Source organism: Cynocephalus volans, chromosome 8 (genome assembly GCF_027409185.1).
Source record: "Cynocephalus volans isolate mCynVol1 chromosome 8, mCynVol1.pri, whole genome shotgun sequence".
In the NCBI taxonomy this organism is placed as follows: Eukaryota; Metazoa; Chordata; class Mammalia; order Dermoptera; family Cynocephalidae; genus Cynocephalus; species Cynocephalus volans.
The window spans coordinates 44,853,581-44,867,028 of NC_084467.1; the positions used below are offsets into that span (position 1 = coordinate 44,853,581).

Genomic DNA, 13,448 nt, shown 5'->3' on the forward strand with positions numbered 1-13,448 from the left:
CTTGGTGAAAGGGTGTGGGGAGACATTGAGATATAAAACAACGATTAGAGTGACAAAATCCTCATATCTGGTAGTAAGACATAACTACAGCCAGAACATGAACATTATTAGAGATGAAAGGACAGTGGTTCTTTGCCAGGTTTCCATCCACCCTCTCCCAAACGGACAATTGCCCTGTCAGCAGCTCCGATTCATGTCTGAAGCCTAACAATTATGTGTATGTGAATTACCAGCCTTGCAACAAGGCAGAGTTCTTTCAACCCATAGAAATCTCTTTCCAGAATACCAAATTTTACTAGTATTCTCTAAAAACATCCTTTATTTCTTTATGGCAGGACAGATAGATGCCCTGATACATAAGAATATAATTTAGAAATATAATTTCCTTAAATATAGCCTACCATTTTGGATCACTGTGGTAACTCACAGGACAACATATAATTTACACATGAAATCATCAATATTTCAAATACAGCCTACTAGAACACAAAGTAAGAACACAGCAAGATAACATGTGAAAGTACCTAGCATAAGAGGTAATACCATACAGTAGATATCAATAAATAATCTTAAAGTAAATCAGATTTTTTTCCTTCACTCTATGTTTTAGCAGAGACAAATGACAAGATTACAAACTAACACTGGGGATTAAACACATGCACATACAACCATATCCTCTTATGTCTCGGGACATCCATCCAAAAGTCCTACGCCTTCTATGAATATGGTGCTATACAATAAACATTGATTTTTATAACTTATGTCCATAAGGCTTTACAAATCCCTGAACTAGTCATCATATTCAGCATAACTATTATAAAAGAGAAGTAATCAGACATATAGACAAAAAATTCATCAACAATTGAAAGCAAAAGGGTATTTCTGGTTGCCCTGCAGTTAAATAAAACCACCAATTCCTGAACATTTTTGTTGACTGAGATTTTCTTGTATGCTAAACACACACACATACTTTTCTCCAAACCCATCTGCTCTTCTTTCCTCCTTTACAATAAAGGTCAAAATTGGTGGAAGCTCAACTCACATTGTAAAGTGATTCACCAAAATTAATGATCTCTGCATTGCTAGAGACTAAGATATCATTCATTCCTTAGAGGCAATTTCCACTCTTTACAACATGGAGAATTTTTTTCCTATTCGTTTAAATGGAACTTAGTGTGACTGTGTCACTGCCAGCAGTTTACTTTTGCAGCTGTGGTCTTAACTTGATTGAAGAAGATAGAGGTAAGGGCCGCACTTTAGGGAAAAAATAGATATTTAAGGTGTATTTTACAGTTTAATGATACTTTATAAAGTTTTTTTTTGAGATATAATTTACATATCATGAAATTCACTTTTTAAAAGTGTATGATTTAGTGGGTTTTTGTATATTCACAAAATCGTGCACCATTAATTCGAGAATATCCTCATAACCCCAAAAGAAACCCTGTGCCCATCAGCAGTCACTCCCCACTCCTCCCTCCCACCTCCACCTATCACTCCAGCCCCTGGCACTAATGTGATCTCTGTTTCTGTGGGTTTGCCTAATCCAAACATGTCATAGAAATGGAATCATACAATATGTGCCTTTGTGTTTGACTTCTTTCACTTGGCATAATGATTTCAAGGTTTATCCTTGTTGTAGAATGTATTTCATTTCTTTTTATGGCAAATTGTATTTTGTTCCTTTTTATGGTGAAAATATTTCATTGTATGGATATACAACATTTTTGTCCATTCATTAGTTGATGGACATTTGGGTTGTTTCCACTTAGGGGCTACTATGAATAGTGTCTCTTTTTTTTTTATTGAGGTGAAGTTCATATAACACAAATTAACCATTTTAAAGTGTACAATTAAGTGGCATTTAGTGTATTCACAATGCTGTTTAACCACCACATCTCTCTACTTTCAAAACTCTTTTTATCATCCTGGAAAAATACCCATATCCATTAAATAATCACTTCCCTTATCCCCCATACCCTCGTAACCATCTGCTTTCTGTCTGTATGGATTTGCCTGTTGTGGATATATAAAAGAAATCACACAATAGGTGACCTTCTGTGTCTGGCTTCTTATTGAGTATAATGTTTTTGAGGTTCATCCAAGTTGTAGCATGTATCAGTACTTCATTCCTTTTTATGGTTAAATAATATCCTATTGCATGTAAATGCCTCAATTTGTTTATCAATTCATCTGTTAATAGACGTGTGTGTTGTTTCCACCTTTTGACTTCTCATGGTATCTTAATATCTCTATTGTCACCATCCTAGTCCAGGTTACCATTCTCTTCCACCTGGGTTACAACAACGTTTTAACTGACCTCTTTCTCCTCTACTCTATTTCTCTCCATACAACAACTTGAAGATATGATTAAAGCTACTCAGGGATTTTCCGATGGCTCTAAGAATACTCTAAAAAGTTGGAATCGTTAACATGGACTACAAAGCCTGGAGTAACCCTCCTCCTGTTTGCCTGTCCTTCATTTCACATCACCCTCTCAACAACCAAATGGCTCCAGCCAAAGTGAACTTCTCTCAGTTTCTCAAATTGTCAGGCTTTCTTTTTCCTCAGGGCAGGTGCACATGCTGTGCCACAGCCACTTATCTTCTCTTTGCCAGTCTAGTTCCTTAAGCTTTAGGTCTCACATTAAACATCACTGAGATCTAGTCTTACAATTTCCACTATGGTCATGCTTAACGATGAGGATACACTCTGAGAAATGTGTCATTAGGAGATTTCATCTTTGTGCGAACATCATAAAGTGTACTTACATAAACCTAGGTGTAGCCTTCTTCACACCTAGGCTATGCGGTATAGCTTATTGCTTCCAGGCTAAAAACCTGTACAGCATGTTACTGTACTGAATATTGAGGCAGCAGTAACACAATGGTAAGTATTTGTGTATATAAACATACTTAAACATGAAAAAGGTACAGTAAAAATACAGTATGAAAGATCTTAAAATCGTATGCCAGTATAGGGTAATTACCATGAATGGAGCTTGCAGGAATGGAAGTTGCTCTGGGTGAGTCAGTGGTGAACAAATGTGAAGGCCTAGGACATTACCAATACACTACTGCAGACTTTATAAACACTGTACACTTAGGCTGCACTAAATCTGTATTTTAAAAAATTATGCTACAATGTTACGATGGCTACAATGTCAGTAGGTGATAGGAATTTTTCAGCCCCATTATAATCTTATGGGACCATGCGTCTATGGTTGACCTCAATGTTGATGATTGTACTTCTTTGCAGCATTTTTTACAACTGTAATTCATCTTTCCTACTAGACTGTAAGCTTCACATGGGCAGGTTCCATGTACTGTGTTCATCACAAAAACCCTTCTGCCTAGCTCAGTGCTTGGGACATTAGGTAGATACTGATCAGTAGAGTTATAGACTGAGGCATGGGCAGAATTACCAAAATGTCCCTAAACTTTGGATACTCTAGTTCTCAAAATGTGCTAACTAGAACAGACACACACAAACACACAAACCTAGTTATAAACACATTGTTAATACTCTCTCTCCTTACCACCCACCCACAGATGCTCCTCAACTTAGGATGGGATTACATCCCAATAAACCTATTATAAGTTGAAAATACTGTAAGTTGAAAGTATTATGTTAAAAATGTATTTAATACCTCTACCTTACCTTACCCATAACTCAGATCACTGGCATTAACCTATAGTTGGGCAGAATCACTTAACACAGTCTGTTTTATAATAAAGTGTTGAATATCTCATGTAATAAATAGCATACTGAAAGTGAAAAACAGAGTGGTTGTATGGGTACTTGCAGTAGTTTCTACTTAATGTGTATTTTTTTCACATCATAAAGTTGAAAAATCATAAGTTGAACCATTGTAAGTTGAGGACCATCTGCTGCAGAATTCAGGAAAACAAGAGAATGCCTTCTAAATGATATTGAAATTTAAATTTTCTTTCAAACATGATTTTAAAAATAATTGATCCTTAAGACCACAGAAACAAGCATACTGTAATTGAATGGCTACCTATCAAAATGTGGTCTTCTGACTTCAGTGATTATTCTTGCCTTTGAAAGGCTCAAAAGAAATACTTTCTGAAGACACACTTGTGCAACAAGGAAAAATACTCATAACATTAATACCTGATTCTTTCCAATCTTTACCATGTGGTATTACCACGTAATATGGCCTTTAAGATTTTACCTACTCTCTTTATTCACATCTTAAAGGACAGATAAATGGGTGAGACTATAGTTCTCTATCACAAAATTAATTTCATATACTTGAGAAAGCTTCTTTAATCACCAGCTGGGGGAAAAGATAAATAGCCTACATCAGTTTCCTTAGCTGCAGGAACTAAAGATTAGAGGGATGAAACAGAAAATGTGATAGAATAATGCCTTTTGTTGAAACTGCATTACCACACACACACACACACTTAAAAGCAATGTGTTTATGATCAGTCCCTTCAATTTAGGACTGAGGCACCGACCTGGTGTGGGAAATGACTTAAATATTAAACATTAGGTATTTTTCAGTTTGATTACTTCTAAGCAACTATGACATAAGTTACCCACAATTGAGACACATTATGGCAGCCAAGCTTCAGTCAATGACAGGTGGCCAACTGTTCAAACCATCTTCAAGTAAAACAAATGGCAAGCTGTAACCAATCAAGTTGTTTTTGTACCTTACTTCCGTTTTCTGTAAGCCATTTCCCTTTTTCTTTCCATAAACGTTGTCCAGCCATGTTGCAGCCTCAGAGTCCATTGAACCTGTTATGGATCTGAGGACTGCCCAATTTGCAACTCGTTCACTGCTCAATAAATGAATAAAACTCTGCTAAATTTGTCTAAAGTTTTTCTTTTAACAACAGTAAACTTTTAGAGGAAATTTAGGAAAAGGACTGTCTCTAGGGGAAGCAATTTGGGGTAAGGCGAATACCTAGTTAGTTGATAAAGCTTGTTAACATAGATTCCTGCAGTATCACCTCCATGCCTTTAACAGTCTGAAGTTGTCTTCAGTGGTTAACCTTTCTTCTCTCTCGTGGAGTGGGGGGTATACCTTTTATCTTTGCAAATCTGTGTCCTGCTTTTAGGCAAACAGGGGGAAGGCACAGATCTTTCCTGCATGTGCTGCTTAATAGTCTTCCATTCAACAATCCTTCACATATTGGGGTGGCATATTCTGGTTTCCCATATAAGCAAGGTAAAACACTAAATAGAAATTTAAATTGTTCCAAAGGAATGGTAATTAGGAAAAAACCTTAACAATTCTGAACTCATGTTATCTTTACTTAAATTACCTTTTATTCTTTACTGTCAGCTATCCAGGCCCCTATTTATTCAGACAGACATTTGTAAGCCACCGATTTTTTAAAAAGGTAAATAGAAATACAGGAACTAATATGAAAACTGCTGACCCAAACTAAGCAAACTCATCTTTTTGATCATATTCATGACAGCCAGAGTCATACACATTATGTTTAGAGAAATATTCATGACAGCCAGTCATGCCATACATGACTGTTTTATAAGTCTTAACAGTTATAAGTCTTTATGTCATAAGTCTTTTAAGACTTTCTCCTTATACAGTATTTCTCTAAACATAAAATGTATGTTACAAAATTATCTGGTGTTATCAAGAGAACAATCACGAAATACCACAGACCAGAATAAGTGGTCTCTTACTCTATTGAAATCCATAGATGTTGCAGCAATTTCCTAAATTATATTACTGAAAGTACTATAACAAATTGTTGACCAAAGAAACTTCCTACAAACATTTTACAACACTAGACAAAAATGTATTTGTTTTAAAATTCTGCAAAAATAAATTTGCACAATTAAGTTCCACTATATTTGTTTATCATTCTCTTTTACCAAGAACTTTTCTTTTCAACAAACTTGAACACTCATCTACTAAGGAAAGTGAAGTGTATTAACAATAGATAGTGATTCTTACCAATAAGCAAAACAGAAGCACTGAATATAAAAAAGTTCATTTAATCTCATTCACCAGTTCTTTTTCCTCCAAGCTCTTTATTATCCAGTCAAGACAGTTCAGACATACTTAAATCTAGAAACCTTTTAACTTGTTAGCCACTAAACAGTTTACTATTACAAATATCAACATATTCTAAGTTTGTAGTCTAATTTAATACAAGTTATTAAGGCAATCACCTAACACTTTGGTAAGTTATATCAAATATCATATTAAAGTTTATTTCCTATTCACATTGTACAAACATCTCTAATTCACAGAATTTCACTGATTTTATAATTTCCCCCAACCAGAGATGTGAAAGCTACAGAGAATCAAAATGTGCCTTACAACCAATAAGTTTTATGAAGCTGAACCATTGTAAAGATCACTGAAACATCTACCAAACTAAGTGAATAGTATTCATTACATTTAATGTTAGATTTTCCTTCCAAAGTCACCAAAACCATTCTTTAATATTCCACAAAAAAATTGTTGGAATTTGCAGGGTTTTTTTTTTTTTTTTTTTTTTAATGTCAGGATGATATAGTCCTCTTCGGATGTATGTCTGTTGAAAGCTGAGTTTTATAAAAGAAATCTCTGGACTCTTGGTTGATAGCCAAAAGAATCCTATCTTATTTGGTCTCCAGAATCCTTTGAATGGAAAGTGACCCATGAGAAATTGAACGATGAAAAAATATGAAAACCCTGGATTCTGGATATTTTGGGGGCAGAGCCTTCAGTACTGTCTTTTGTCTACCAACAAACCTGACTTCTTGTTAAAATTTGAGTAACTTATCTCCTTCAAAAAAATAATTTATTTAAATCAAAAAAAAAAAAAGAAATCTCTGGAAAACTGAGGGTTTTCTTTATATTTATTCCCAGAGCCTGCCTTTCACCTCATTTTGGCTTTCTACATTGATCCAACTGTAGCACTTCCTGTAGAGAGCTATGTTCTAGTCAGCAACATCAAGAAGAGAAGGGACAAAGTAAAATGAGAAAATGCGGATCTTCTCTTTGAAGACGGTGAATACTTTCTAAGCTATCAGGCAATATAAGTCACAATTCAACTTCTAGTAATTTTTACCTGTAATCGACATGAACAGGAAATGTGCAACGAGTCCTTCATCTATTCAATAAGTGCACAATTTCCATTGAGATGAACACCCTGTACCAGAATTTCATTTTGTTCCCCATCCCACATAGTTGTGCTGACCTTAAAACCTCATTTGTAGGCTATTCGGTAGTTATACTTTTTTTTTTTTTTTTTTGTCTTTTTTTCGTGACCGGCACTCAGCCAGTGAGTGCACCGGCCATTCCTGTATAGGATCCGAACCCGCGGCGGGAGCGTCGCTGCGCTCCCAGCGCCGCACTCTCCCGAGTGCGCCACGGGCTCGGCCCTCGGTAGTTATACTTAAGTAATCTCCACAGAAATGGTGAATCAAAGGAGATGCAATTTAGACACTAAATTACCTAACATTACTTCCTGTTAAGACTTTTCCCCTTATAATTGTTGAAACGGTATCGAGTTAAAGCAACCACGCCAATTCCCCAAAGAAAATGGTTCGGACTCCCAAATGAAACGTTTGCAGTCCTCTTGGATTGCCAAAAAGAAGGAATCAGTCATTTAAAGAGAACTCGGACTGCATATGAAGTCACCTCTCCCGAACAAGTTAGCACTTTAAACAATTCTCCACTTAATGGAAATCAGGACCCCTTGTGGCCACAGTAGTTCACGAACCCACACCTACTTCTGCCTGTTTAGAGACTTGGCTCTTGAGCGGCGGGAGGGCGAGGCAGGTTGAAGTACACCTTGACTGAGTCGTGGATGAACCACTGCAGGGCCGTCAGGGTGCCGATCATGATGATGCGAGCGAACAGGCCCTTCCACACGCCCGCAAAGCCCAGTCTTCGGAGGACGCCCAGGGCCGTGCTGCCCTTCTCCTGGTTCAACACGGAGCCCACGGAGTCGGCGGGATGGGACACGACGGCGCAGAAGCCGCCGGCGATGTGGCCGGCCACGAAGGTGACGCCCAGCTGCTCGGCCTTGGCGCGCAGACTCTTGTAGAGAGCCTCCACCGTGCGCTCGAAGCAGGCGATTTCATCATGGTGCCGGGGATCTGCCGCATCCACAGCGGCGCCACGCCCTTGTAGAAGGCCCGCAGGCCCTCCTCGCCGTACGTCCTGGGGATGGCGGCGCGCAGGGTGCGGGCGGAGCCGGGCTGCGTCTGTCCGGGGACTTTGACGGCCTCCGTGGGCGCCAGGGCCACGTCGGCGAAGAACTCGGCGCTGGCCCAGGCGGCCAGGTACAGGCCGGTTCTCCACACGCAGGCCTTCTCCTAGCCCAGGGGCTGCGCACGGCAAATCTTAAAGACCTCGGAGAGGCCGAACTTGAAGAAGCCTTGCAGGGAGTAGCCCAGGAAGGTCGGGGCCCAGCCGCGGGCCAGGCGCGCGTCGTCACGCACCGCCACGCCGAAGCCGCTCAGGATGCCCTTGTACTTGCCAGGTCCCCCTGCATGCAGCACTTGACCAGGTCCAGGGCCACGATGGCCGTGTGCGTCAGCCCGCAGCTCAGCATCCCGCCCAGGCCTCACAGCAGCAGGTACCTGGCCGAGCCATACTCGAAGCTCTCTTCCGCCGCCGTCACCCAGGGCCTGTCCCCGCGAGGGCCCGCGCGTCTCGCCTCCACGGCTCGGTAGCCGTCGGCGTCACACATGGCCACGCTGTGCAGGCACACACTGGCTCCAGGAAGGCCTCTTTCCGTCCAGGTGCATTCCTCGGGGGACACAGGCCATCGCGAGGCCGCCCAGCCAACTGTCCAAGGAGGGGAAGTCCCCACAGGGCCCTCAGGGCGCCACCCAGGAACACTCAACTCGCGCCTGCGCAGCCCGCGGGGGGGGGGGGTCCGCGCGCCAGAGTTTAAATAGGCAGCATCGCCCCGCCTCTTCCCCTGCAGACCCGCCCTCCGCTTGGTCGCACCGCCCCTCACCCCTCCTCGGCCAATGGTCAGTCGTCCAGGATCTCACCTTGGGCTGGGGGTAGGGCTTTCCCTCCCCAAGTGGCTTTTGCCCAGCTCGGCTGCCTAGTCCTCTACAGCGATGATAAAAAAGTAAATTAACAAGTACAAACACGAGTAAACGCAGGAATAGGCGAGTAAGTAGATGAGGAAGTGGGCGAAGGGATGAAGAGTCGCCATACACCACTGCCTTCCTGAGAAGCCTTTCTGGAGTCCTCACCCAACTGTGCGCGCTTAGGGTAATGGTCATCTCCATAGCAACAGTGTTCTGCTGTTGAGAACAGTATGGCAGAGAGAGCAGGAACCTGGCGTTGGAGGCCCAGTTTTTATCTGGCAGATAGGGTGACATCTTGCCCCAACACTCACACTCCACTCCTGTCTATAACAATTGTAGTGAAGGCCTAGGAAGCATGGAAGTACACACTAAATTGTGGATGGGAGGTGGGGATGCTGATTATTTTCACTCAAATGATTTATTAAGTGCCTATTGTGTGCCAGGCACATTTTGAGTTAATATATCAAAGCAGAGCTAATACCCCACATTGTCCCCAAACAGAATTTTTATAATTCCCAAAACATAATCATAAAGTGCTCAAATAAAATAGCAAACACTGAGTACCTACTCTTTGTCGGTTGATTTAAACATCTCTAACCCTACAACTGTACTAGATATTCTTCCCATTTCATAGATATGGAGTGGCAGACACTGTTGTTGTCTACTCAAAAGCAATTGCCCATTCCCCTTTGCTAACAGAACCCCTATTTGTTCAGGTATCTGGTAGATATTCTTCGATCTCTGCATCATATTGGCTCACTTCCTTCTCATGACATTTTAATTTACATGGACGGTGTTTGATTTTCAGCCATAAATACTTAGGCCCATCTATGGTTTCTCCATTCCAATTATACAAATATATATCAGTGCAAGATGTCCTTTTCCCTATGTCCGTGACTTTGCATATGCCCTTCCACTTTCCTCTTCCAATTCCTGTCATCTTACAGAATCAGGTGCAAGGCATGCCTACTAGAAACCTTTATTAGCTCACCTCCCTTGTGTTTTTCTGGTAGCTATAGTGTTTAAGTAGTTTCCCAGACATTCATTTGTATTTAATCTGGACTGGTAAATTGCCTTTTTAAAAAACTGTAGAGGTAATACTTCTGACGAGACTGTAAGAACAGTACTTACTTTGTTTATGTATCATCTCATGATACAGCGTTCTCTATCCAATACTCAGTGAGTATTGGCCAATTCACTGATCAGTGAGAATGAATTGGAGTACTTGCCTGACTTATTTTCTCAGCTTTAATATATAGGGTGAACTTAAGCAGATAACTTCATTCCCCATTGCAAATTTCTATATTCATCATAAGAGCTTGGAGAATACTGTTTTTGGTATGTTATTGTATTTTAAATTATATGAAGGACACTGAAATTAATAGATTTAAGTTCTTAGGAACTAATGAAAAGGAGAACTCAATATTTATTAAACACGACTATATGTCAGTACTATGATCTTTTCTATTCACAACACTTCTGACAGCAAACGTATGGGTTTTCTCCACACCAACAACCAATTCTCCAACTCTCCGGACCCTAACTGTGCATCCAACAATTCAATTCAATTTTGACACTGACTTCTCAGAGCCCACAGGTTAAGGGCTCAGTCCCCTAAGACTGACCCTACTTCAGACACCAATCTCAAGTCCAGAGGATTCCCATACTTCAGACCTACTGGCTATAAATTGGGGATTCCCACAATCCCCTCCTCATATTCAATAATTTGTAAGAACAGTTCACAGAACTCAGGAAAACACTTTATTTACATTTATTGGTTTGTTATAAAGGATACAACTCAGAAACAACCAAATGGAAGAGAAGCATAGGACAAAGTATGAGGTAAAGGGGAATGGAGATTCAGCCTTCTTGGGGTGCTTCGCTCTCCAGCACATCAGTGTTTACTAACTTGGAAGTTCTCAGAACTCTATAGTTTAGGGGTTTTCATGGAGGTTTTATTACTTAGATATGATCAAGTAAATCCTTGGCCATTGGTGATTAATTCAATCTCCAGCTCTTCTATCCTCCCTGGAGGTGGGAGTGGGGGCTGAAAGTTCCAACTCTCTAATCATGCCTTGGTCTTTCTGGTGACCATCCCACATCCTGAAGCTACCTAGGGGACCTGGCCAGCAGTCATCTCATCAGCATACAAAAAAGACACTTTTATCACTCCAAAGATTCCAAGAAACTGGGGAGAAGGCCAAATATTATAACAAAAGATACTATCATCCCTACCACTCAGGAAATCACAAGGGTTTTAGGGACTCTAGATATATGACTCTTATTATATCACAATATCATAGTCAGACTCTATAATATAGTGGAAAAAGTCACACAGCTCTCTGGGCAGAAATAAATTCGGAGTTCCAACTTTTTTTTCTAGCTGTGTGATGTTAGGCAAGTTGTTTAGCCTCTTTCTGAGCTTATTAATTTTTTTCTTTTTTAAATCTGCAAGTTGGATTACTTATAAGGAGAGATAATGTGCACTAATGGGTGGATAATGTGCAGAAAGTAGCTAGTTCAGTACCCTGTACATGAATAAGCATTCCGTGAATGTCAGTTCTGTTACTCACCCCCTTTTCTGGCCCTCCTTAATTCTCACAGAACTCATGTTTCTGTGATGCCACAGACTGCTCTTTCCCCTCCACTCAAGCAGATGATTCAGTTAACTAAATTCTTATAGATTTTGATGACTTGGGACAGAAACTGAAGAAATTATAACTGGCAGAGATGTGAACTCTTTTGACAATGTCCCAGATGTGTCAAGGCATAAAATAAGCAGGACAGAGATTGCTCACCTGTAGCACAGCAGCCTGGGCCACAGAGAGGGACAGGACAGACAATCGGGCAGCCTTTCTCCTTTTCTAATTGGACCCTTCCAGCCTGGTGCTTTAGTCAGTTGAATTCTGGCTACCACAACCAACTCATCCTGGTTTGCCCTAGACATTCCTGGTTTTAGCACTCAAAGTCCAATGTCCCTGAAACTCTCTCAGTCCCAGGCAAATCAGGACAGTTGGTCACCATACTTCTAGTAGTCCTCTTTACGCCCATGGCCTCCAGGCACTGGCAGTGAGGTGCAGTATAAGAAGCACAGGCTTTGGAGCCAGGCATACCTGAATCCAAATCCTGCATTATTCCACTTCTGGCTATGAAATTTGTAAAGTTTATCTACCTTTCTTAAACCGTAGTTTCTTCATCTATAAAATATATCATATTCTTTCTCAAATTTGTAATGAACTTAATATCATTAATTTAAAAGATAGCATAATGCTTGCAATGTTGTAATCCCTCAATGAATGTTAGTTCTTTCCTTCCTGACTTCCCTATACTTAAAAACTTCATTATCTCTTAGGGTACCATGTCTCTAAAAATCCCTGAAACTTTAGGGAAGTGGCCATTGGGCAACAGGGAGCACTACTGCCACTATTCCATTCTTTCCACCCACTCCTTGCAGCCCCCTATCCTTACACCAAAGAAATAAAGCTTTAGTAAGCCACTGATGAAAGATGGCCAAACTCTAAACCCACACTTGGTTTTAACTTATCTAGATGTGTCCCACATGCTCGCAATAAAGTTAAGAGTGTATTTGGACCATTTTACATCTTGTATATTTAATTTATAATCCTTCTCACTCCAGGAGGTTTAAGAGGTGCCAGAAGGTCGAATGTTTATTCTTAGAATTATTCAGCCCCAATCAACTAACTATTCTGATGAATTGTATACTTTTTCTTTTTTCTTGACCAGATTGGAAACAATGACAGGCATTCAACTGAGATTTATTTGTAAAACTCTGACAGATTGGGAATTACGGAGTTCCTTAGACTGTCTTTTAAAATAAATCTTTCTGATTTATCTGGCAAGTTAAAGAGGAAAAAGCAACAATCCTCAAACTGATTAAACTGAGTAAGTTTAACCACGTTTAAAGAAACTGTTGAGGGAGGTAACAATCTCTATATGCAAAGAAGAAAACTGTTCATAACAAATCTTCATGCCTTTTTTTTGTTTAAGAAATTATTTGTGCAAAGCAACATCAGTGCTTCTGGTGGTAGTAACTGTTTACTTGGGGTGGTTCTGGGGGAGAAGAGGGCATGAATCAAATATTTTTAAAATTATATTTCCAGAGTTCTTAACAATATTAAATGTCCAAGGGACTTCATTTATTAAGCAGCATGTACATAACTGACCCATGCCCACTGATTGGGCTCTTAGGCAAAACTGATGGATTATGTATGACAGGCATGCTGTAACTTTAGTATATAATGACACCCTTTCTCTCTTTTCTAGTATTTTACTGGTAATTTACACCTAATAAGATAAATATGAAAATATTCCTATAAAAATAAAATCAATAAATCTGAAGATTCAAAATGCAAACTGGAGTTTTATTAGACTCTTCTAGT

General features: G+C 40.0%; 1 pseudogene; it reads right to left on the reverse strand.

The window, feature by feature from the left end:
• Positions 1-7,738: 7,738 nt before the first annotated feature.
• On the reverse strand, positions 7,739-8,693 carry LOC134384136 (solute carrier family 25 member 3-like; annotated as a pseudogene).
• Positions 8,694-13,448: the final 4,755 nt, after the last annotated feature.